This window comes from Pithys albifrons, chromosome 2 (genome assembly GCF_047495875.1).
Source record: "Pithys albifrons albifrons isolate INPA30051 chromosome 2, PitAlb_v1, whole genome shotgun sequence".
NCBI lineage: Eukaryota > Metazoa > Chordata > Aves > Passeriformes > Thamnophilidae > Pithys > Pithys albifrons.
The window spans coordinates 13,966,704-13,993,243 of NC_092459.1; the positions used below are offsets into that span (position 1 = coordinate 13,966,704).

Here is a 26,540-nt window from a genome sequence, read left to right on the forward strand (position 1 = left end):
CCTTGTACCTTGTCTCCAGAGATTCCTAAATGAGAGGTTGCTTTAGCTTAAAATGAAGAAAGAATACTTGCATTTCTTCATAACCTAGTCTACTTTTGTGAAACCATGACCTGTGCCAGTTCATATATGTTCTGCTCAAACTCTGTCCAGGTGCTGGGATTTGCTTGACTGGTCCGAACTGGTTTTTGGATGAGAGCTGCTCTAATCTGCTCTGAATTTTTATTTTGCATGGCTTCAGTTTTCACATAATGAGCCAGCTTTATCTGTCATGTGCACAGTTCTGCTTTCTTCATGTCCCAGTTCATAATTTTGTTACATGCCTTTTGTCCATAGAAAATAAAGGAATCAGGGAACTGAAATTGAATTAGACCCAAAACGTGCTTGAGTTTCCTGTTTTTCTTGTATTAAAATACTTTTTCTATTGAGACCCAAGATGCAGCAGTCTCCTAACCACAACCACAGGGACAGCAAGAACACCCTGAGTTTTGTCAGACAGCACAGGGAAAGGGTCAGATCTGGAAGAGGGCTGGGGATGTGCTGGGCAGGGCAGTGTGGGAAGAATGCTGTCCTGCTGCACTGGCAGCTGCTCTGCTGCTGGTGGACAAACGAGTTATTTTTGCCCTGGACACTGGCAATGACTAGGTTTGTGGTTCACCCCTTGTCCAAGTCAGATGTCATCTTTCTCTTTCATCCTCCTTTCCTGCTGTTTTTTCTGCTGCCCATTCTTTACTCTCATCTTTTTTTTTTCCAATTGTATCCCACTCCTCTTTCTCTCACTCTGTCCTCATTTCTTCTCCTTCTTTAGCCAAACAGGCCTAATGAAGTATAAAGCCTGACTTTTCCTAAAGGGGGAGGATGTCCTTTTTTTTAAATTATGCACCTACCTAGATGTTTTCATTGTGTAATTGCTATAGTCACAACTGGGAACACTGATAGCCCCTTTAATACAACCACTAAAAGCCTTTTGATTTAAAATGATGTTTTCATTTTACAGTCTCTCTGTGCTTCTGGTAGTATCTTTCTGGAAAGACTAAGTGGAGAGACAAAAGAAAGCAATGCAAGACCTGCCTCCAGCAATATTTCCACAGCCCTATTACTGGGGAGGGCTGCTCACACTGAGGTCACTGCTAGGAGAGCTCATCGTCGAGTGTAAAATACATTCAAAAGTTGCTTTATTATAAGATTAACAGCTCCATCATGAAAACCAGCAACACTCCCAGGCTTGTGGGAATCAGTTCTGCTGCGTTCTAAGCCAGGATGCCGATCTTTTTTTTCCTGGGGAAATACTCATAAATTTGACCATGATACTTGGAGATGAGTTAGACTCTTTTGAATACAGCCCCTTTGAATCCACCCTCTCTCCTTCCTTTGTTCCAAGAAGAAGGTATGCTCTCTCTGAATCTTATATCTCTTAGTAAACTAAAGGATATCTTAGATATCTTGCTGTTTGTTTTGGATTAAGTGGTGCTGTTTGGGGTGTAATGTCCTTTTTGGTGTGAATAGGGGGAGTAGAATTTGTAGTTCCTGTCTCGAGAAAAAAAAATCTTTTCACAATAGATAACAAAACATTTTTTTTCATAGGTAGGAGGGGGAGGAATGCTACAAGATCAGAATTTTGGATACCTCCCAGTTTAAGGGAGCTGTGATTTGCCATATTCTTAATGGTAATAAGAGGGAAAAAACACAAAATAACAAAAAACCCCCCAGAAACATGATTAGATTAAATTTGCAATGATTTTACCTGTATTGACAAATTCTTTGATACAGATTAATTGGATCCTTAATTTAGACACTAATTTTATGAGCCACCCAACAGTGAAAGACAGGCCGTTGACTATTCATCTATTACTTCATCTAGAAGACAAACAAGGTTTATTCAAGTCATTTGCATACTTTCTAAAGTCAAATATTAATACACACATGCCTTTCCTAAGTTTCAGCCCATCATTAGAGCTCTATGATCATATTGCACTAACATTCTGGTCTAAGCTTTATTGCATAGTAAGATAACACTACATTACACAATTCGGCAAAACACCATTGCTGTGTTGAATAGTCGTTTTTTGAAGCTACTGATTGCAACCTTTAATTAATATTTCATCTATGGCCAGGTTTAGTACCTTGAATAAGCCCTAATAATATTACTAACTCCCAGCTTTCTTAGAGTTGTAGTTTTGAGTCTGTTTGCTTGTTTGTGGTCATGTCTAAAATTATCTATTTCAGTTATAAACCTAAGAAAACAAGGAGGAGTAATCTTCTAATGGCACACAGAAGTGGGCCCTGCACTGGATATTTTAATGTGCTCTCTCTCATTATATTTGCATCATGTCTTCCTTAATTGCTTTTGATATGGGCTATCACTTTCCTCCTTAAAAGCCTCAGGATCACAGGTCAGTCGGAAGGCTGTGTGTTGATTGGACCTGTTGCTACTGGGACCTTTCCTACAAGCACTGTTTTCCCCTGCTGTCAAATCTCCCCCCACCTATTCATTCCTCCTGCTTAAGGCCTGCTTGACACTGTTGTAATGACTTCCCTTGGGAGATGTACAATTGGATTTGTAAGTTCCCACATGGCTCCTGCTTTTTAATGTTTGCTCCTGAGTCAGCATTGTATGCATGGCTGACAGGAATAGAGTGAAAATTTAAATAATTTCTGTTCTATTTCCTGGTTGCAGAGACAAAGTGTACTTCTGAAAAAGCTTTAGGGATCTTAGACTCTCACATACAATTATTTTTTAATATTTTGTATACCCAGTCTTTCCATTTCCTAATCTTAGTAATACCTAACCGTTTTTGTTTATAGATAAATACAATGAGTGATGGATTTTTTTATCACATAGCAGCACCCTTGACAGCCACTACAGGCTCTGCTCCAAGTTGCACTTGGTCATCAAATATGTGGCAGAGTGAGGCTAAAGTTGTGTGCTGGTAGAACAATGATCTCATAGCTAGATGCTGGAGTAAAATTAACTTTGGTCAAATTTACATTTTAGAGCAGGGATAAATGCTTGTCCCCTGTGTCCTAAGAAAGGGAAGGTTATTTCAGGGAATCTCTGGATTCCACAAATGCTTCTGTAGTTCAGAATTAAATTATTGCTTTTCTAAAGTGTGGGGGTTAATGTTTCTTCTGGTTCAGCTATGATGGGTTCAGCCTTGCTGTACACACAGGCTTGTATCCTTCCATTATATGTTGATAGTTCTCATTCTGCCTTATACTTTGGCAGGGAATGATGCAATCTATCAGAAACTCTGAGCAATTATCTTCTTTTGGGCTGCATATCCTTAGTAATCCAGGTAGCAATTACCCAATCAGAATATTTGGCAAGTAGTTTGTAATTCCTGTGGAGAAAGCATATGCAAGCCTGGCTCTGACCTGATTAACTTTCTTAGCTCCCTGACTTTACCATGCAGTACTGAACACCTAAGGGGAACTAGCATGTTCCCAGGTACCTCTGTCCTGAACATCAGTGAATGCTAATCATCCCTTCTGGATTTGGTGCTCCCTTTCATCTTGGGCTGGCTACATCCCAGGTGGGTGCAGCTTCTGGCAGCATGCCCTACGATGTAGGTGTTATTCTCAGAACAGAAGCAGAGGGCTGCCAGATGTCCAGTGTCACCTGCCCGTAGGAAATTTTCCTTCCAAATCTCCGAGTGGATTGTTTCACCAGGTGACTGGGCTTGTTGCGGTCTGCTGGTATGACCATGTGACAAAATGCATTGCTGGCTTCCGTGTTCAAGGGAAGTGGAATTTTAACTTGCTCAGTTGTACTTTGCAGCTGCAAAGAAGGAAAAAAAATAGAAGTAAGAATACAGTACAGGATGGACCAGCATGTGTCTTATTTCCTGCGTTCTGGCAGCACTCTCGGGGAGGAGGGACACAGCACTCTGGCAGTGCCTATGGGCCAAATGCTCACAAGTTCAAGAGCTGCATTCAGGCGTGGAAAGAAAGCTCCTATTAGGATGTTTTTAATCTATAGGTGATTAAGAGCCTTGCATACAGAAAGCTGTTCAGTTCATAACAAATCCTGTTCATTTTATGGTGTTCCCTTTTCCTGCTTTTCGGCTGTCGCTGTAGATGGCCTTATAATTTTCTAAGTGTTTCTTAGCTTTTTTTTGACAAACTTAACCTGTGCTTCCTTGCATGCTGCCAGACTTAAACAAGATAAAAACATCGCCTGAGGCCTAATTTCCTGCAAGATCACCTTCTTATTCAGGGCATCAAACTTTTTGCACAGAAATATGTATGATGTCACTAATATGAAAAGGTTTGGGATGGTTGAGTATGTCCCTTTCCTCAGCCTTCATCTGTCTGATATGTCCAGTAGCAGGACCAGTTGCTCTTGATTCATCAAAAGGGATAGCTTATTTTATTTTGAGCTGGGTTGTCAAAGGTGGCCCTTGACAAGACTTGATCTCATTCTCCCTGAGCTTAGTGGGGTGGTTTAACTGCTCATCTCTTGACAATAAATTTGGTAGTCAGAGTCACAGCAAAGAGGTACAAGGAAGTTCTTTTAATCTTCTTGCAACTTCATGGGTGAGGTCAAGTTCTTACCCTATGATTCACCAGCAGATTTCATCAAGTTTAAGAGGTGAACATCAGCTCCTTCACGCTTCTTTGTCACTTCCCACATATCAGCATTCCTCTTCTTCGTGGCATAAGGGAAATGGATGTGACTCACACTTCACAGGTTTCAGGTAAAGCAGAAATTAGCACATAATCCATGTTGAAGGTTGTGACAGTGTTACAAGTGGTGGGTCACTTTTCTTCTTAGGGAATTTGCTTAACTCCCTCTGAGTTTTCCAGAAAAGAGCTAAAAAAGAACAAAAAAAAAAGTGCAGTGAGGAAAGGAAAAAGTGCTTCTGTTTTTCGTGGCATTACTACACAGAACTGAGCTGCCAGGTTAGTTAATATCTGCAGGGAGATCGTGTTTAGTACTGGTGGTTGACTGGGCGCCACTGCATTCCTTGCAACAGGACTCATGCCAACAGCATTACACCATCAGCTCTGAGGGATCACCAGTAAAACAGTCAACAGGACAGGAAAGCACAACAGTTTCTGATAGCAAGGAAGAACGAGCTTTAGTGGCAGTCTAACTGTTCTCTTCACTGCCGTGATCATCCCTGGAAAATGAAAGTGTCAACACATTTCTAGTCTTTTCAGCCTGTAACAGTGGTTGGTGTGAGGAGTAGAATAATGTAAATATTTGTGGGGTTTTATGGTTTTGCATTGTTTTTTTGTTTTGTTTCGGTTGGGTTTTTTTACTATAAATTCCATCAGTTCCTTTCTTCCTTCTCTTTAGCAACAGGCTGTGGGTCATTGGTATCAATTACTCAGATCTCTCTCATGCCACACCTAAACTAAATTGTCAATAGGACTTGTAGAAGATTCACACATCATTCCAGCAACTGTAGTATCTGTTGGGAAACGCAAAAACACCAGGTGCATAGCTGCTGGATAGAGTTTCCATTTACTTTACCTGGGGGTTTTCTGTAACATGCAGCAATGTACGTCACATGCAGAAAAAAAGTAGGTGGAAGGTTCTTTCCAAACCACAGTGACAGAAAGAATGTACGTGTCAGGTAAGCTGTATGCTGACATGCTCATGTGTTCTGCAGAGGAAAGGGTTACCTTGTCAAGGAAATCTTCCTCGTGCAGGTGTGCATCCCAGCAGATTCATTCAGAGACTGAGAAATGAGAATGAGCCCTCCCTCAACTGACATGTACAAACAGCACTTTACCCATTTGTCTCCTAGGACATTTGCTAGCTGTCTCGTTAATCTTTTACTCGAAGTCAGACATATGTATTGATGGAGAAACAAATCATAGACCACAGACCCCCTGCCTTGCATTCCTCACCTCCTCAGAATAACACTCGCCATAGAATTGTGCAGACAGTACCAATATTTCAGTGGGTTTGTAGCTGCATTTTCTTGCTCTTCTAAAGCACCTCTTCCACTGGTCTACTTATAAGCTCTTTGTCTTATAATTTGTACTGTTGAGTAACTACTTACTCTCTGCAGTCCATCACATACATCTCCTCATTTTGTGTGCATATGAATCCTGTATCTCTGAAGTTAAGGTGGTTGAGAAACTGGAATTGGAATTTCCTTCTTTTAACACAAAGTCACAGGGTGCTCCATGCACTTTTTGCTGACCTTCTGGAGGCTTTATAAGCACCATTAATTTTACTTTCTTCTAACTGAGCAACAAAAATTCAGGGCCCAATCCTCAGCTGGGTGAATTGTTTTACACTTTATAAAGAGGGAATAAGAAACTTGGGAGCTAGTAGCAGAGTATAGAAAGGGAAGTAATTTCAGGAACAGAAATATCTGCAAAGTTTAATCTCCAGTTATCTTGCTGCTGACTTCATCATCATCTGGTCCCAACAGACTTTGTGAGCTAAACCGAGTCAGATTAGTCCAGTACTTAAATAAGAGAGCCTGGAGGTGTTGTCTTGGTGTTAGATAGTGATCTTCTATCTTAACCAAGCAAGTAGATTCTTTTACATCTTGCATCATTGCATTATCTGAGCCTTTCTTGCATGTTTCCCTTCAAGTCTGTCAGGCTGATTGGTGGGGATTAGTGCCTGAGGTTTTCCAACTCTAATTTCATTTTTAATAGTATTTATTTTCTTCAGCAAAACTCTGCATACACACATGATGCATCTCATTTTAAGTGAGGTGAGAATTTCTTTAAACACTAGTTATTTGAAAGGAAGACTACCCTCCAAGCCCTGTAAGAATATTGTTTATAAATATTTGTGTGTTGCATCTCTGTAAATAAAAAATACCAAAGCAGAACAAGGATTTATTTTCAGTTCTCTTTAATCTCAGATTTATGCTTTGTACTGTATGACATGGGATTGACCCTCATTGGACTGGATCCAGTCTGAATGCATATCTCACTTAAATCCACATTTGTACATTGTTCAGGGTGTTTGGTCAGGAAGGTTTAGCCCGTCTGTTTCAAATAATTCATACTTCTAGTGTTCAATCTCAGTAAAATTCCCAAGAACTCTAGTAGGCTTTGTAAACACTTCTTCAAGTGAGAATGTATTCTTCAATAGAAATTTAGGTTTGGTACAGTGATAGAACATCTCCTCTGCTCTCTGTTTCATTTCTTGCTAAACATTTTTTTTAGCTTCTAGGTTCCCTTCACAAAAAAATTCCCCAAAACCTTTGTGCAGTGCCTAGCACAAGGGGGCTGGAATCATAGCTTGTTTTATAATAACAATCACCATTTACGAGTCAAAATGAGAAATAAGTTGTATGGACTGTTGATTCTTCTCCAAGACATAGTCAAAGATTTGTAATAACTGGTCCAATGGACAGCCCAGGAAAGAGAAGTTCTCTGTTCTGGAAGCCACTGTTGGTGATAATGATGTGACCTTTGCCCCATTGTCATGCTTGATCCTTCAACACTGGAATAAACTACTTCTAGCTATACTTCAGTTGTCAGTCCAACTCCATCCTTGGTCTTCCTATGGAAGTCTGTCACAAAGCTACATCCTGCTGTGGTGGTAACAATACTAGGGAACTAGTAGGAAATAACCTTTGTGTAGTGTACTTGGAGACAAACAGTTAAATTATGAAGTTATTATTACAGATATAATAATAACAGTTTGTAATAATCTGGGCCAGATTTGACTTTATAAACCCATTCTGGAAAGTACATTAGTCCATCTCTCACCTGGGTTCACTGAAGACATTGAAGTTCAACATGTAGGTTAAAGTGAAAATTGCATTCAATATTGGATTTTGTACAGACTAATTTGTTGGCTGGGAAGTCGTAAAGCTCAAGAGGAGGCTGAAAAGCTAGTGAAAGTGCTGTGGCAACTCACTGTAAATTTCTAAGTCCTTGGCGGGGAGACCACATCCAATTATTGTTACTTCTCATACACTGAGATCAATGGGAAATTCTTTGGGGAGTGGCATCATTGTTTTGTTCTGTATTGTGTTCATGGTTGGTCCGTGGCCGTGCCTCCTGGGCTGAAAGATATTATTACAATACAGATGGATTCCCTCCACCTCTGCAAGTGAATTGAGAAGGCCAGGTCTGGCTTATGAGCCTTGGGGTGATCTGTGGGAGCAACCACCATGCCTTCCTTCCTGTTACTCTGTTTATGGAGGTGCTGGAATGCAAAGGAGACAAACTGCCAGTGCGTCTGCCAGCCTGTCCTGCCTGGCTGGGTTTCATTGTTCTTCTCTTAATTTCATCCAGCATTTCATTCAGGGAGCAGTAATGCAAAACTTAGCATCCTAGATGACTTCTCTCTCTCAGCCTCCACGCCCTCATTGGGGTCAGCATCCTCCAGATATTCACAGCCTACCACGCTCCCCTGCTTCCCCCGTCCCTTCCCCCAGCAGCTTGTTGTCCTTTAGCCAGGTTACACATATTTTTTCAATCCCAGTTGTTCATGGTCTGTGAGCACAAGGCTTAGTGGAGTGCTGTGCTGCCAGCACTGCAAGACACCCCAAAGGGAGCCTGGCTGCAGCTCTGCCTGTTTTCACACCTCTCTGCAGATGGACTCTGTGGACCCAGCTCCCCTCCCCAGCGCCCCTGCGGGCACCCTGCCCACCCTTGGCCTCTGCTGTCAGAATGACTTTGGCAACTGCCACTGCAGGATTGCATCACCATGCGTGGCTCCCAGGTGGCTGCAGCTTTCAAACTCGCCTATCAGCTTGTCTATCTGCTATTAGGTTCTTATCTTGCCTATCTATCTGGGGTATCGACTTCTGGGCTGCTTTTGCAGCTTTAATTGCAGTTTGGGCACGGTAGCACTGGGATGTGGGTGCTAGGTCAGCAAACATAAATCCTGTGGTTGTTCAGGCTTGGACCACACTTTCACGGCGTTGCAGGAAATGGAGGCTCAGCAGGCTAAGGAACGTGGGAAGTAAGGCGAGTGCAGCATCCACTCAGATGTGCCTCAGAAGGAGGTCAGGGAAGGGAGCAGCACAGCTAACTGGCACCATGAGGACATGCCAGCTTCCCCTCTGTGATTTATATATAAGGGGTTTACAGAGGGGTGGGGCCAAATAGGGTTGGTAGGAAACAGGCTCATAGAGTTATGTGGGATTAGTAAGGAGTAGATAGAGGCAGCACAGCACCGGGCAGGGGACCTGCACGTGGGACGGCTCAGCCACAGAGGCAGCTGGCACTGGAGCTCTGATAAGGAGGAGAAACAGATGGTCACGCAAGCCCTTACACATGCCTTCCTGATAGGCCTGCTGGAGGCTGGTCCACATCCCTTATTCCCCAAACAAAAATGCATCTTTTCCCTTCCCTTTTTTGAAGAATTCATGTGGCTCATTAAAGTTTACTGCCATAAACATGCTCTTGCACTCTAATCCCAGATACGTTGCTGCTGCTTGTGAGTGGCACAGGATCAGTCCCACTTGTGCCTCTACTACGTTGTTGTGACATGGTTACAGAGCCCTTTCCTCAGTGCTACAAGTTTGCAATGTTAAAAGAAAATAAGGAAATAGGACAAAAGAAGGAGAGATACAAATTATGTAAGATACCTTGAAAATAACTCCAGAATTGGCCTTGATACTGAGGGAAGCATGTAGGAACTCAGAGGTGTGCAGAAGGTAACAGACTGATGAGTGAAATTCATTTAAGAGGTGTTCCACATCATGGAGGTAAGAGTGGTGCAGTGTGATGTGACAGCTGCTTCTGGAAACCTTTTGGCTATATGGCAGAGAGCAGAATACAGGGCAGAGGGTAAGAAGAACCTGGGTAGTGCCTAGGTGTAGGAGACAAAGCTCCAGCATTCGGTGTCCTCTCTCCACTGTAGTTCATTGCTTGCAGGCTTGTGTTATGCAGCTCTGTCTATTCTCCCTTACTACGCAGCCACCATGGGGATGAGGTTTGGAAAAAACACAGAATGTTTCTAGTAGTGCAGATGTTTTCAATGAATTCACCCTTCAGAACTGAAAGTGAAGGAGGCCTGGAAGGGGAAGAGTGTTTGTAGTGAAAAATATTCGGCTCATCCATATGTAGACCCAACGTGAGCCTGGGAGACACTGAGTGCTCCCTGTGAAGTGACAAGTGCCCTCAGTCTTCACTGAAGTTCTGCTGAAGGGAGTTGGTATGTCTGCATAGCAGTGGCAGCAATGACTGCCTTTTGGCTGGGTAAATTAGCCTTTGTGGCTGTGCTTCGGCTCCTACAGTATGCATGCTTCAGTATCTCTTTAGAGGCTTGTCTGATGAAAAGGGAAAACATTCAGCATCTTGCCAGATCGGGGCCTGGATTTTGAAATGTTTTTGCAGGTTAAAATGAGAATGCATATGCATGGACTTCTTTCAGGCAAAATGAGCACTTGTAGCTTACAGAGTTGGGTGTAAATTTTAGATATTCTGAGCCTCCAGAAATCAGTCTCAGAACATTTTTTTCTTCTGGTACTATCCTTACTGCCCCTGCTTCCACCTCCTCTGCTGTTATATACTGTTTTAGCTATGAAACTATACTATTTAAAGTATTTATGACACCATTTGTTTGGGAAACAGTGTAAAATCTGCTCTATCTATTCTATTTAGAGGTTTGCACTGCTACTCAACAGTGAAAACTCCTGTGTGACTTCCATGTAAAATTAGTCAACAACAGTGAAATCTAGTGCAAAGGCTTTGGATGTCACTCAAAATAAGTCCCCCTTTCCTCCATGATGGCTCTATCCACTAGTGACCTGAAATCTGGCCTGTTTCACTCCCTGTGAAATGTCTGGGTACAAATTGACTCTCTAATATCTTCCCAAAAAAAGCCCCATGACCCAGTCCACACAACTTTAACATTTAAGAGAACTGGTAGAGATGAAAAATTTGTGTGAGGACCCTTGCCACTGTACTATCTCAAGTACTATCCTAATTCTATAGAATATGATCAGTCATAATCTTATGTGAACAGGCTTTCTTATGTTACAATATTTCTGGAAATATTTAAAAAAGTGCTGATAATATACAAAAGGTGGGTATTGTTATAGGTCTATCTATCTGTACTTTTGATGCCTTCCCTCCTTATCCCCACATCTGTTTCCAAGAATGTCATACCTGGAAAGAATCATTTCAAATTAATTCAATTTGTTTCAAAGCAGCCTAAGCTTCATCCCTCACAGGGGCCACTCAATCATATTACTGCTCCTGTGAAACTCCTAATGGGACACAAAACAAGTAAAAGTAGATTCAGGTGATCTCACATATTAAACATACTAATTAAATCTGGCAGCAAAATGACTTTGTGAATTTCCTTTAATCCTGTTTTTAAATTAGGCCATATGTATTTTGACTCTAGATTTCATGTGCTCTCTTTTCTATGAACTTCCTTTTAACTATGTCCTCTGGCCACTTCACATCCAATTGTTTGAAAATCAGTTTTAGACAATAACTCTGGATTATTAAATATGAAGTGTCTAATTCTGCTTTCAAATTGACCCGTTCCTTTAAAAACCTTAGTGAATATCTCACATGAGAGTTCAAAGCTGTACCAATCTGACTGTCCCTGTTAAAAACCCAAATGTGCTGGATCTCTGTGTTTTATGAGAAACGCTCCCTAGAGGAAAACTAGCTTTAGGAAAGTGGAGATGCTTGCTTTAAATCAGTAGTACTTTTCCCATTGTCATTTTATAATATTGCCCATGGGAGAATATGAGCTTATTTATATGTTTTGCAGTGACATGCTGATTAACAAGGGTAACAAGGGGCAGGCTGACTAACAAGAGCTTCTTCTCGAAGTCCTCTTTTGTACAGTCTTGATATTTAACCCTTTCTGTAAAAAGTTTGGCTTGCTGTTGAAGGAGGTCTCTGTGGTGAGTTAAAATGTTAGAGATCAGTATCTCCTTGACTAAATAATTAGCCGTAATGGGCGTGCTCCCATATTGTGCATATTTCAACTTCACAAAGTGAAAGCTCTAGAGGACATCCAGGATATATTGCAGTACCTGAACGGACTTTTTTAGGGAATGGGAGGAAGTTCTGTATTACTTCTGGGACCTAGAATATGGGTGACATTTTGTTCTCCTATGTTTTCTGGGGCTTTTTATGTATTTCAGGTGGGGCGTGGGGGTGTGGGGGTGTTGGTGAAAATGTTCACAGTGTTCACAGGCCATTCTGGGCAGAATATCTTTTTGGTTAATCTCAGAGAAACTGGACTTGGTGAGCTAGATGGTCTTGCTCCTCTTCATTGTATCCTCCTGACTGCACCAGTGACATAAAATACGCAATAAATAATACAATCTATAGTAGCACTGCTTTCACATAATAGCTATGGCAGCAAAATTCTTTCCTGAAGCAGCTTGCCAAAGCATCTCAGCCAACCATTCAGTGGGTGTAACCTGTTACAGCTCTGTCAAGTTACACAGGACTCCATCAGTTCACTGAGGCAGCATATTTGGCCATTATTGCTCCACCAAAAATTAATGGATGGGAAATTTACATAGACATGCACACAGACATGCAGCAGTGCACACCCAGAGTACATACCAGCATGTACTCATCAGACTTTGTGTTTTGCTGGGATGATAATCTGGTCTGTTAGAGTGTGTTTGTGCCAGCACAGTTCTCTTGATCTCCATGCACTTAGTGACTCCTCCAATGGGCAGTAATGTTGGAAATCAAGGAAAAGTTACCAGCGATACACGTGGGTTTGGGTATGCAGATGTGCATATAGTGCAGAGAAAATAAGTGGCATTGAATAAATGTCCTATTTGCAGAGATGTGAGGTAGTCACATGACTCAGGAGTGTGCTGAAATGATTGATGCTAAAAATGTTATACCACTGCACTTCACACAGTGCACATTAAAGAAAAGCCAAGTCAGGGCATATTAAATTTTATTGAGAGCGGGTTTTGCAACTTTTTAAGAGGCCATGTGCCATGCTTCCTTTTTTAGGATCCAACTACCAAAATTAAAACCAGTAAATCTTTCTAAAAATAATCTGAGAAAAATTTTCCTCTACGTGAAAATGAAGCATGTTAATGTCCTCATGCGCTTTGATTTTCCATAAAAATATTGCCTTGTTGGAAAGTGCAGCCTATTCCCTTTACATGATACAAAACTCCATGTATCACCTCTTCATTTTGTTGCCAATGGTGTGAGACTGGATGTGTCCAGTCCTGGGGTTCAAGCCAGTAACATCCATAGGGATGGGAGGATGCTTTCCACTAATGGAGGCTGAAGACCCTGACTGCAAGAGGTTGCCTGAAGAAGTGAACAGGATTTGGACCACTAGATTTTGGGAAGATGGAGTTGTGGGAAGGTGAAGGATTTAAAAGTTAATCAGATACAAATTTATTGCATGGATTTTAATGAGGAACGCATGCTTTGTGGGCATATCTGTATGCATACTCACTGTTTGCATTCAGTGAGCAAAGACACATGTGAAAGGTGTTTGCATAACATGAATGGGAAGTAGGTAGAGTAGTTCTTTCTCACAGTCACGCTCTTTCTGTTTACATATATATGTATAATTTATATTTATTGCAAAATATTATGTATTCAGACTGTGGCATATATTAGGCTTGCTATTTCACTATTGTATGTTGAATTCTTGGATAGAGATGGAGAGGTAGTAAAAATAAGCAGGGTCCTGGGAGGTGATCATTTCCAGTTAAAGTGGCATGTAATTTAAATAAGCAATAAGGAAAGAGGTTATCTTATTGATTTTGGAGAATTTCTTCTCTGTACTTGGAGGCAGAAACAGAAGTGCTATTCAGATATTTTAAGACTGTGTCTTTTGTGTCTTCCTCTACATCTAGAAAGTGCCCTGCCCAATTTGTGCAACTCTAGGTTGAACAGAAGAATAGTGACCATTTCTGTGCAATGGTGTCTGTTTGGTGGGGTTGGGTAGTGAATGGTGAATGTGAAGGGAAGCTCCTTTGTTACAGCTGGCTAGAACCAAAATGTGAAAACATAGGTGGAAAGGGCAACCCTGTGTGAGCTCAGATAGCTTTCCCATCTATTAAAACTCTCAGCCTAGATTGTAGGAACTGCCTCCTGGTAAAACTGTGGGATGTGTACTGCAAGTGCAGGCGGAAAGCTTAATGCTTTCTGGAAAAGGTAATGAGTGAAGGTTGCAGCGAACACCAGAACAGCCTTGCCTTCCCACTCTGCCCAAATGAGTACTTTCTCTGCAACTATTGGCAGTCATAATTACTCTTCATCTAAAACATCTCTCATTACAGCCTTTATTGTATTGGCAGTAAGCGTGGAACAAGCCAGTGCTGTACTAATAGTTTTGTGCTGATAAAACCCCAGTCAAGCCAAACAGAGAAAATATTTTTTAAAATGTGCTCTGAAATGCTTTCTTGCAGTGCTAAGAGCAGTTTACAGGAAATGCTGAAAACAAAGTGCAAGGTGCAGACAGCATGTGTTTGCTTTTTAAGACCGGGGTAATGTCTAGGAAAAACTTGCTTTCGAAAGATGCTTTAAACAGAGGAGTAGTGACTTTGTAGTCATGCAAGTTCCAGCAGAGCAGCTGGGGCTGGACCTGTTTGCACCAGGAGTTGGTGCAATCTGAAGCAAGCCTTGGTGCATCTGTCTGGCGTCAGTGGGACATTTGCCATGAACAGCTCTAGGAGCTAGAGCCAGGCCCCCACAGGGGCTAGGGCTTCTTGGGCACCTCTTTTTGTTCATCTGAGCCACTTCTGCCCATTTCAAAAATAGTGGCCAATTAGCTGTAAAAACAGACGTGCCTGTGCTATTTCTCCTCCTCTAAAGGTTACAGCCCAGATAGCTCTTGGTGCTTGCATGGCAAAAAGGCAGGAGACAGGGAGGAGGGGAAGAAGCAAGAAACCTTTGCTGGTGCATTTGCACATCTACTGAGACACAAATACGGGGCCAGAGGAGGAATCAGGCTTTTTGCTGCCAGTGACAGCCCTTATAGCACGGAGGATAGGGGGAAGGCTGGGGAAATGGAAGATTGTTCTTTTGTTCCCAGCATCTCAGTACCCATCAGCCTGGGGATGCCAGGAACACAAACAGCAATGCAGTTCCTCGGGTGTCACTTCATCCCGCTCCCTCAGGCACTGGGACTTTTGGGGTTAACCTGAGCCTTGAGAAATAAGGCACCCCACCTCTCTTCAACTGGAAGACATCAGCTGGCAGGGTCCCAGGGTGTGCCCTGGGAAGGGGTCTCTGTGCTGGCTGTAGAGGGAGCTGGAGGAAATGAGCACCTGCGGAGTGAGCTCAGCTACTGCCCGGTGGATCTCGGGTGGGCTGGGACAAGGAAGAGGGCAGCAGCCTTGCAGTGCTCCCTGCGCTGCTCCGCTACCCCACGGCCAGCCAGACCCTTTCCTTGGGCTGCTGCGCAGTGTGGACACTCACCGTAAGGCTTGGGGTGGGGGGATCTTTGCAGCGCTCCCTGCGTGCTCCTTGCCGACCCCCGGGCGGTTGAGTGGCTCCTCGGGAGCCGTCTGCCGGTTCCTCCTGTCACCACCTCCTGTACTCTGTGTGTGGCATCAGGGCAGCCGGCAGGATGTAACTATAGTCTCTGACTGTTTAGGGCTGTCGTTGCTGCTGACCAACGCGTGCAGCAGGTTGACTCACAAAGGAGAAGGGATTCCTTTTTTTAAATGAGTTTTTTAGGCTTAAGCTTATGCAGTGGACAGGGAGTGCTGCTTAACTAGAAAAGCTGCTTTTGGAGAAAGTTTCCTCATTTTATTGTTATGGTGGGGGAAAAAAAAGATTGTACTCTTGCATGAAATATGATGGGAAGGTCAGAGTTCCCCTGCCAGGGCTGGTGGGAGAGGGCAGTGGTGTGAGCCGATATGAGCAAGGAGACAGCCTTGGGCACTTTATGCAGCGAGGGCTGGTGAAGCTTTGGATCCCCTCCTGACTGCAGATCTTCACAGCAGCATTCCTTGTGTGACAAGCCTTTTTCACATTTCCCCATTCAGCTGATTGTGGGTGCTGCGCTATTTTAAACCCACATGGAAGTATGTTTTTAGGACCATCTGCTACCGGCCCTAACCCAGATGATACAGTTAGAGCCTGCCCACAGCATCCTCCCCTCCTTCAGACAGTTCCAGGAACAAGCGGTGAGTCAGTCCCGCAGCTGAACTCATATTTAGCTAACCCTGATATCCTGCCTATCAGATAGAAATGCACAACGGCCTTCCCAGGTGCAGAGTCCCGTTGTTCCCATTATTTAGAGTACTCTTGGAATTTAAAAAAGAATCCAACACCAAGGCAAATGTCAGACCAGTTAGTGCATCGACACCTCTTGTTGTGCAGAGTGAGGAGGAAGAAGTCATCCCTCTCCCTGCTTGCCTTTGCTTCCAGGCTGAAGGGCAGTTTCTGCTCCCGACGGGCTGCAGGGCTCATGGCCCTCCCATCGTCCCTCGTTGCAGTGGTGCTGCTGAGGCAGTGGGTCTCCCTTGTGCTGAGACATCTCTGCACAGCTGCAGCATAGTTAATTCTTCCTTCGGGTGCTGGGGGTGAGTGTAGGTGTCTCCTGGAGCCATCTGAAGGCCAGTGTGGCCTGTCAAGGGCCTCTTTTCTCCCATTGTTGTTAAATACATATCTGTGGGTCTAGATGAGGCTCTTTTCCTCCACCTTGAAGCTTCCTGAGCCTGAAATAATGTTTCAGCTAGTGGATCATCTGAAATAACCTCCTGGAGAGCTGCATGACTAAGGTCAGTGTTTATAAGCCTTTACGTGGGATATTTTAAACTCCTGCTCTTTGATCCCTGTATGATCCAGCAGCCTTTTTCGGGCTATTTGGCAAAACCAGCAAAACATGCTCTGCTCTGTCATCACATTTCTCCTGGTTCCCCTCAGCTCGCCACACTGTTTGTGACCCAGCAGGTTAATGGTCCATAATTACCTTCATCATATAATGAGGAAAGTTCAGTATCTCTACAGCAGATACTCAAGCACCTAGCCCCAGCACAGCCTTCCAATGTTAAGTGATACCCGAGGCTCTGTCCTGCTCCTGCTGCAGTGGAGGTGAATCCCCCACCGCCTCCATGCAGCCACTGACTTGCAAATCTGCAGCACAGAAAAAATCCCCTCTCTGACACTGCCAGCAGCGTTACCTGCAAAATGAGTATGAAACGTGAAAGTTATTTTATTTAGGCTATGCAGTGGTTGTGTGTTCCCATGTGTGCTCAGATCAGGCTTGGCTCTGAGGAGCTTTCACTAGTATGCTGTTTTGATCAATGCTGATTTAAATAAGCATCGTGAACCTAATTATTTAATGCTGCTCACATGATACTGAATTTGCTATGATACCCTCGAGACAGGCAGGCTTTATCCTGCTCAACAGAAACATCCGCAGCTGTACCACACTTTGCTTTAGGCTCCTTGGAGTTACTTCATTGTTGCCTGACAGCTGTGTCCCCTGACCATTATCTGGTGGCCGCATACTTCAATAGCAGACTGTATGTACTGTATGTACTAGACTACAGTGTGACCTGACAGCTTGGCTTCCTCTCCCAGAGTATATCTTCTGCTACTCTTTAGCATCCTACAGTTTATCTGTGGTCAGCTTTCTTACCCATTTCCTGCCAGCTGCTACTGGTCTTTTAGTCAGCTCCGCCAGGCACACAGGCAATGGTGAGCTTGATGAGCCTTGTGCTGCATTATTTCTTGGATGTACATTCTGCAAAGGCTGCTCTGCAGTTTTGTATACAGGATTTCTTCGTATGTAGCATCATGGCAATTAAAGAATGTCACTCTTAAGAAATACACCTCCTATTTATCACACAGTATCAATTTTATTTCTGTTCTTGCATTGTTGCAGTGTTATGGCTGAGGCTTGGAGAGCACAAAATTGTTTCTAGCAAAAATTATAACTGAGTTCATCAGCCCACAAAGCCCAGAATTTGGTCTTATTCTTCCCTCCTTTGCCAAGTTGTTCCACAGAGATATTAAAGCAGCTGAGGGCACAAGTCCCTGCTCTGGATCCAGAATTTGGTATTTTACAGGAACCTAATTCCTCTGCCTAAGCCTTTTGGAAAATGGTTTGTTCTCCAAGCTGGGACTGAGGTGATGGCATTGTGGTTCATGTGCTGAGCTCAGTTTGGAGGTGTCCCCATTGCCACAGCAGGGTGCAGCAGCTGTGGAGGGTCAGTATTAAGGATGTGTCCCTTGCTCCTCTTGCTCCTGACAGGGCAGGTTTAGGTTTACTGTTTGGAGCTATGTTGGGAAGCACCTGCTCTGAGGGAACCAAGCCAGTGGAGCTCACGGCTAGTAAATGAGAGTTTGTTCTCTATCCTGACTTCCCCTGCATGGGACCTCCTTTCCTGGAGCACCTGAGTGGGCCCAAATGAGAAGAATGTTCAGTGGGGCAGGATTCAGCTCCCCAAACTCTGGGGCTCTGGCCTATCAAAAAAGAATGGCTTTGAAACAGTGAAATTGGAAGAGCTCAAAGCCTTGCCGAAGTATTTTTTTTAAAAGAAAAAAGTAAACAACCTAATCTTTTATGAGGTTTATGAGCCAGAATGTAATAGATGTAACAGACCCTATACTGGGGTATGAGGCAGAGTGGGAGTTCCTGAGATTTCTTGTATGCTCTTTGCTAAGCTCTGATGCATACCATCAGTAGCAGTGTCCTTTGTGATCAAGCATAGGGATGGCATGGATAAGGCCATGACCTTGTCCTGTTCAACCATGCAGTCTAACTGCACACCTGGAAACAGGAGTGCTTAGGCCAAAGGCTGAGGCAGATCACATGGAAAAATCAAGGGGAAGAAATTTGGCTCGCACAGTGGAGTTACTGCTGAGCTTCTGAGAGACCAAATATTCATGACGCAGTCTCTCAAATGAAAAGCAACTGGTAGGAGGGATTGTGTCCATCCTTTCCCATTCAACATTCATTCTGAAACCTAATGATGATAGCTGTGGATGAGGGTTGTGTTTGTGCTGTGAAACACCTTTTGGTGGAGTCTGTCAATCTCAACAATACGTTGAGGATGCTTGGAGAGGTTTGTCTCACTGTCCTAGAACCAGCATGTGTGAATACTCTGGGGTCAACATTCAGCATTATTGCCTGCTTCTCTCCTGGTCAATTTACAGAATCACAGAATATTCTGAGTTGGAAGGGACACACAAGGATCACCAAGTCTAACTCTTAAGTGAGTGGCTCATACAGGGGATTGAACCCATGACCTTGGCATTGTTAGCATCAGGTTTTAACCAACTGTGCTAATCTCACATAGCTAGGGAAAATCCAGTCCAACTGTGCACCACAGAATGCTAAGATGGAAATTACCCATTAGGTCTTTCTGTGCCTGCTGTGGGCATCTGCCATGTATTGAGTAAGTTGCAGATTTTAAGGCATTGGTGCATGTGGCTGATTTAAACTCAGATTCCAGTGAATCCACTTGCCTCAGTGAAGCAGATCTGTCAGTATCACTATTTTTCTCCCCACCATTTGCTACTCCAGCAGTTTTGAAATTATATCTATCTTTCAATAGCAACATCTTTTCATTTTCTCCAAGTAATTGCTAAGGATAGTGAACAGCACTGGGCCAAGAGGTTTCTGTGGGATCCCATTAACATCTTGTGAAGATGGGGATGATTCAGTTAGGATTGCCTTTTTGAGTGCTTTTGGCCCACCAGCTTCTAGTCGATTTAATATGAGGTACATTAATTCTGGATAGCACTAATTATTTTAATCAAAATGCCATGTGGGACTGCATTAAATGCCTCACAGATGTTGAAACCCATGCCATAGACACAGCTACCCTTATCCACAGCCCTCTTTAAGCCTTTTTCAACTCTAACCCACACTCTAACCCATCCATCTGAGCAAGATGAAGGTACAGTGCAAATGAGACATGGAGGCAGAGGGGACTTGGAGTTGTGTAATTTTCAGGACAGGAGCTGCACTGGGTAGTACTAGTCATAGCAATATGGGGGTGGGGGGAAAGACTGTCACCTCATTAACCCTTCCCATTAATCCACTTGATTCCTTGTTCAGTGTTAGGCTAACCAGCCTATGGTTGCCCAGATGGCTTGTTTTTAACCTCTGTAAATAGTGATGCCATATGAGCTTTTTTCCAGTCCTCTGGACATTTTCCAGTAGTCCAGGAAGTGTGAAAAATCAACAAAAACATTTTGGAAAACTCTCTGGCACATTTCTTTAGTATGCTGAGGTGCAGCTTACCAAGTGTTGCTGATTGAAAAATACTGAGTTTTGATAGTGGCTGTTTAACTTTCCCCTAAGTAAATGATGGAATAGAAAGTGTTTCCTTATCACTGTGAGATAAGAATACATCATCCCACTACTTTCCAAATACAAACCTGAAATATTTATTGAATATTTCTGCTTTTATGAATCATGACTGACAATTCTGAGATTCCTGTCTAGGTTTGGAGCTATCCCATTGTTAGGATTTTGTTTGTTCCTGATACATTGAAACAGTTCCTCTTTATTGTTCTTACTGGCTGCAGTTTTGTGTGTTGGTGCCTTTAATTTCCTATGGTAATTTCCTCACTGGTGATATATGTACACCTACTCTGTCAAAACCAGATGCAAGTCCAAAGTCCAAATTTGGGACCCTGATTTTGTCTTGACCCAATACAAACAAGCAGCTATAAAGCTTGAGTTAAGGTTTAATTTCTGAATTTCATCTCCCATTTCTCTGATTCCAGAATAGCTGGCATATTTCAATGGCACCTCTTATTCAGTGGCTCTCAGTTTTTCAGAATCAAGATCAGAAAAAAAACAATCCCTCTTTTTTCTTTTTTTCCCCCCCTATGAACCAGAAATGAACTGGTTTGTACTACGACAAAAATACCTATGTTATTTTTTGAATGGTGAGTATGGACTTGGCTACAGAGGCTGGTGGATGGGGCTGGTCATCCTCTGCTCTCCATGCAGTGCTCAAACCTGTAGAACTGAAAACTGCAGAGTCTGGGGTATTTCTGCAGGTAGGGAGCAGCTTTCGTCCAGGTGCTGCTGCAGTGTGTATCAATAAGGGTGGGTGGGAAATAATGGAACAGTTGGGAGAAAAGAATTCATTACATCACGGCTGAGGCTGAGTACATTCCTGCCCTGTCCTGCTGAGAAGTCACTTGCAGCAGCACTCAGCCCGGACAGCGCAGGTAGGAGGGTAAAGCTGAAGTGCTGCCCTGCTTGGAGTTTGGAGGTGGGTGGCAGTGGCTTCTGGAGACAATGGGTGGGATGAGTGGGACTTTCTCATTACTTCCCTTCCAGTTGCTGGGGAGGTGTGAGACATTTTTCACCCTTGTTACTGTCTGAACCAGTGCACTGCTGTCTGCTGCAGTTGTGCCCCAGGGGCTTAGAAAAGCCCTTCTGAGTAACAGTAGATGAATTGTTATTTTTGATTGCAACTGGGTGACCATTTATTAACTCTTCAGCTGGGTAAAGTAGTTTAGAAAGTTATGCAGCTGGAAGAATGCTGCAAGCCTGGCTTACAACTCTGCTCTCTTTCCTAGTAATAGACTTTGATTTGCTGTAGTTCATTTCCCTCTGAAGTCTGCTTTTTGTAGATAACATAAAGCACTTGGCATAGTGGTTGATAACTGAATGTATGAAGCATGACATTTTCCTAGATACAGTATGCCACATGAACACTTGTCTTTTGTGTCAGAACCCATAAACAAGAGTTGACTGAGGGCAAATAGCTTGCTCAGGTCCTGTGGAGAGGCAGGGAGTGAGTCAGTGCTGAAGGGAGCACGATGTGGTCACAGCTGCTTGAGGAGGGCATGTGGCAAGAGAAGGTAAAGACCAAGGGCAAATAATCCTTGTGAGCCAGCTGGTAGCAGGTGAGGCAACTCATGATGTGGATAAAAAAAAAGTATTTTGGAAACTTAATTTCCTCCTTACTTGTTTTTCTGTCCAGTGATTAAAATACTGACATGTTTTTCTGTCTCAGGAGCACAGCAATCCACTTCTCCTCCCACGTCCCCCAGACAAGTGAAACTTCAGTAATTGGCATTAAGGACTGGGACACTCCTGCTGGGTTTGGTTGTTGGCAGTCATGTGGAGGTAGATGACGATGCCCATGCCAAGCCCTCAAGCAAAGCAGTTAACCTCTTGGTTTCTCCCTCACCACCCACAAAGAGAAGCTAAAAATAGCAGCCAGTCTTACAGAGTTCTGGGAAACTTAATTTCTTGGTCAGAGTAAAGCTTGGGCTTGGTGGCTGGAAAGCCCTCTGTGCTGTAAGATGAAGCATTATGTATATCAGTGAACATGCAGAACTGTGCAGTATATTTTAAATGTAATGAAGCTTCACACTTTCAGCTTTGCTATTAAAGCTTTGCTGAGAGCTGGATTCACACTGCTGTGCTGAGAGTTAGTAAGGGTGTGTATGAAATGAGGAAAAATCCCTGCCCTTCTCGTTCACAGTCCTGAGGGTTTTATACCAGCAGCTTGGCTCCAGCCAACACAAGACTTACACAGAAAGGTAAGGGAGAGAAGCAGCTAGAAGGGTGTGGGAAACACATAGTTCTGGTGAGTTAAATTGAAGACGCTTTGGGTTGAATTTTTGAGCCTCCTTTCCTAAACTGTGAATGCAAGCTACATGCAGGCAAGTATAGGCCAGAGACAGCTCAAAGAAATGCTGACTTGCTCATGAAAATGCAGATTTTACAGTTGTGTGTGTAAGAACATTCGCATAGCAAGTAAGAAGCTGTGAAGTTCTTCCCTTGTAGCAGACCGAGCTTGGCCATCTTTGGTTCAGACTCAGTTGTGAAGGAAAGTAAGCCACTTACTGATTCTGTATGAGAATCAGGCATCTGTTTGCATCAAGATTTTGCATTCTGTTTCAGCCATACATTTATGAGCTATCCAGAGGCACAGGAACTGAAAGTGAAGAAAATATTTGTGGGATTCCACAGAGGCGGAAGCTGCCACTAGTTTGCACGTGTGAATTTTGCCCGTGCATTTTGGTGGCTTAGAATGAAAGTCTGGGGCTTGCTCATAATGAAAGTGGAACCTAAAACATACCAAATCCAAATTCCCAAAGCCCAACAAACTAGAGCATGAGGGCCTAAGGCAGAAGAGAGGGGCTACACCAGGTAAAGATGCTATATATTTATTTTAGTGCTTAGGGTTGATTAGACTTGGGTGAAAATGATTAGCTGCAAGGATTCTGAGTAAACCAATTTAAAATGTAATTATGAAGGGCTCAAGATAGTGTGTGTGTGTAATTATGTTTCTTGCCTGTGTGCACTGTACTCAGTGATTTTGTTCTGCAGTGAATGGAAGGGGGAGGAAAGGATGTGCAGGGGAATAGCTGCACAGGGAGCAGCCACTGCCGATGGGCAGCTTGTTCTGGCTTTATCCTGTGATTTGGAGATGTGCTTTTAGCTGTGCCTGAGCTGGGTATCAAACACAATGTAGCCGTAGCAATGTGTAGTTGTGTCTCAGCTGCTTGGAACTGGGAACAAAGCTGGGCAGGTGGTTGCAGTGAGCTCCTTGCTGCTCTTTTGGGATTCTCCCAGGCTGTGCCGTGGTGAGCATGCACAAAATCAGCTCAGGGCTGCCTATGCAAGCAGTGGCATAGGTTGGAATGAGACCACTGACATTCTGGCTAGTGGCATTTCAAAGTTGTGCATATCACCCTTGTGACCACCAGCAGGGAGTAAGTCCCATCTGGTCAGGGAGCTGTAGCAGGCCAACTCACCCATGCTGCTGGGAGTGAAGTCATTCTGGTGAGCTTGCTTCATCTGCACTGATAGCTCTGGAGTGAGATGGGTCTGTACAGAGTGGGTGTAGGAGTGGGGGGACTTGTCCTCCTCAGCTGTGGTTAGCTCTCCTGTCAGATGCAGGCCTGGGGTGAGCAGACTGGGACAGAGCTGTTACTGGGCATTTCCAGGACCTGCACAGAACAAGCCACATGGATGGTCTGGAAACACCTTTTTGAGGCTTTTGCATCTGGTCTTTCCTCCAGATGTTTTTTTTCTGTACTCCCACATTACTGAAAGCACAAAAAGTCAGGAAATGTTTCTAGAGTCCCTTTTAAATTGAACAGGGAACACAGTGAGGAAGAGAAGAAAGAAGAAATTATTGGAGGAAGGTAAGCTATGATGAGGAAGTCATTAAGGTGGTAAAGTTAGGAGTGCTAAAAAGCATTTTATGATCAGTGCTGAAGGGCGATTTTTTGTGGGACGTTATACTCAATGAACGTGTGTCTGAGTTAGGTAGTGAGCTGTGCACAGAGGCACATTTAGGATAGAAAGTGAAAGGACATGCTCTGGCTGACTCACACAATCATCCACAGCGTGAGAGTGATCCCTTTTATAAGAGACGCAGCCATGGTTGGGCAGCAGCTGCACCGCACGTGACTTCTTGCCTTCATCTGACATGGGAACAGAGGGCAGGAAGAGACCCCTGGGACAGTGTGCTCAGTCTCTGCTATCGTATCCTGTAATTCCTGATCAAGCACAATCTTAAAAAAACAAAAAAAGCAGTGTTATGCCCATGTCCCTTCATCGTTTTCTTATGCTCTCTGTATGTCTGCTTTCTGTTACTGCCTTAATTGGATTGTTAGTGGATTGGGGCAGCAGTGGTCCTGTGCTCTCGTTTGCTGTGGTGTGACAGTATCACACAGACTATCACACTGGCACTTCAGGTTTTTTGGACAAGGGCTGCAAGGTAGACATGTTCCATTGGAACAGGGACATTTTCACAGCAGGATACCTATGTTTCTGTTTTGTCCTTTCCTCAGTAGGTGTTGGTGTGTGTCTGAGGTTTCTGGAGATTTTTCAGCACAAACAACTAATCCTTTTCCTACTTAATCATTCAGTCAGCACCAATGTGCTCCGCTGAGTAATGGCCTAAAGACCAGAACTTCTAGCCAAATCTTGTGTTTTGCTAAAACCACAAATCAAACTTGAAAAATAGGTGCAATAAGAAATAAAGCTTCACAATAAAGAGAAAGGAATATTTCAGCTGCTGTCATCTTAACTCTTAATACCTTCTTACAGGAAGGAACTATTTTTGGATGATGGCAAAGGAAATGAAAAGGGGTAGCAGTGCCTACAGCTGATAACACTGACCTGTTTTCCTGGCATTCCTCCAAATGCAAGGCCAGCTTTGCTTGAAATATAGGTGATTCATCAGCTGAATTGCAAGCAGATAGTGTGGTGCAGGAGCACAGTTATAGACATGTTATTATTTCAATAACCTGAGTTTTAGCTGTTCCACTTTAAAAACTAATGAAGCAAATAATGTTGTGACACAGATGTAGGCAGTGAAAATGTGTCAGAGAAAGGCAATTAACCTCGTACTAATAAAGTCTGTCAAATAAGTAAAATATTTTTTATATATTATAGTAGCTAATAAAAAATATATAGGCCATGAGTACTGAGTGCCACAAGCTTTGTGGATTCATTTACACCTTCAAAACTTACATGTAAACAGGAGGTTTTTACTTTTTTTTTGCACTTGTATGAAATGATTAAAAAGTCATAGGGCGACTTCTGCTAGGGCAGGTTGTAGATTTCTTAGGGCCCATTGGCATCATGTCCCTCCTACTGCAACTAAGGTTGAGCTTTTATTTCCACATACAGGCATCCCTTAATCACTTATCAGTTATATTATCAACTTTCTGCCCAACATTCATGGGACATTCTAAGCTGAAACATTACTGATAAAAAACCAAACCAAAATGGATTCTGTAATCCAGGTACCTGGCTGGAGAAATGGGATTATCTGAGATAGATGCCTGAAGAAGGAGAAGGTTTGCTCTATTCCTTGTCCTCTCTCATTCATGATTTCTCCTACTGAGAGGTACCATGAAGATGATGTTTGATGTGAACCAAAGCTAGGTTAGTTAAGTCCAGGCTTGAAATTCTTTGCTAAGGTATGTAAAAGTTATTGTGGACAAAACTGGCTGCTCCTATGGAAGAAACAGAAATATTTCTGAAACCCCTTGAACTTCCTAATGCATTAATGTTGTAGGTGTTGTGTTGCTATAGCCATCATTTAGCTGCTTTATCTTGTATTTTGATCAACATAGTGATGATTGGTGAACATCACATATGCAGTTCTGTCACATTGTAATGTCACCAAAGTTGCTGGATGCTCAAACATTTAGAGTATAAATACACTGAAAAAGAGCCTGAGGATATACAGTAGTAAAACATTTATCTTGTTTGCTAACACTCAAACCATTGCATTAAGGCACTACAAGGTTAAACCTCTTTATTACTCCAACAACAGTCACCTGCCATCTTTTCTCTTAAACTGAAACTTTTACAGTGTTGTCTCATATTCAGTCTTACACAGCCATACTTTGTGCTAGTATATGTGTGATAAAACCAAAATTTTATCAAAGGCTTTCATATCTTAACTATGTTCCACCCCTATACCTATAGAAGTGTTACTGTTAAAGATGTTAAATAATATTTAAATATTAATAATTAACAACTAATACCTTATATAAGTTATCGGTATCAAAGGGCAAGTGCTACTGATTATGGCCTCCCTTCTTGTGCTTCCCCCCACATACCCTTACACAAAGGACCTTGTGTGTGCCTTCAGCACTTCCTACTGTGGCCAAGACTTCTTGGATGGAAGTTATTGCTGTGAAGAGCAATTCAGGCATGGACCTGAATGACAGCCTTTTCTGTG

At 43.1% G+C, this 26,540-nt stretch overlaps 2 long non-coding RNA genes across 3 annotated transcripts in view; one reads left to right on the plus strand and one right to left on the minus strand.

The window, feature by feature from the left end:
• The first annotated feature begins 1,348 nt into the window (after window positions 1-1,348).
• Window positions 1,349-26,540, plus strand: part of LOC139668275 (uncharacterized) — a 51,799-nt gene continuing 26,607 nt past the window's right edge. Inside the window, exon 1 of one of the 2 annotated variants that reach the window (XR_011697016.1) lies at window positions 1,349-1,384. This is a non-coding gene — a long non-coding RNA (uncharacterized lncRNA). Of the gene's footprint in view, window positions 1,385-22,930; window positions 22,982-26,540 lie in introns of those variants that run through there. The other variant, XR_011697015.1, reaches the window with a different exon arrangement.
• Window positions 3,260-15,416, minus strand: LOC139668273 (uncharacterized). Its single transcript, XR_011697013.1, has 3 exons — window positions 15,316-15,416; window positions 4,552-4,810; window positions 3,260-3,775 (listed from the first exon to the last, which is right to left on the minus strand). It is a non-coding gene; the product is annotated as an uncharacterized lncRNA (long non-coding RNA).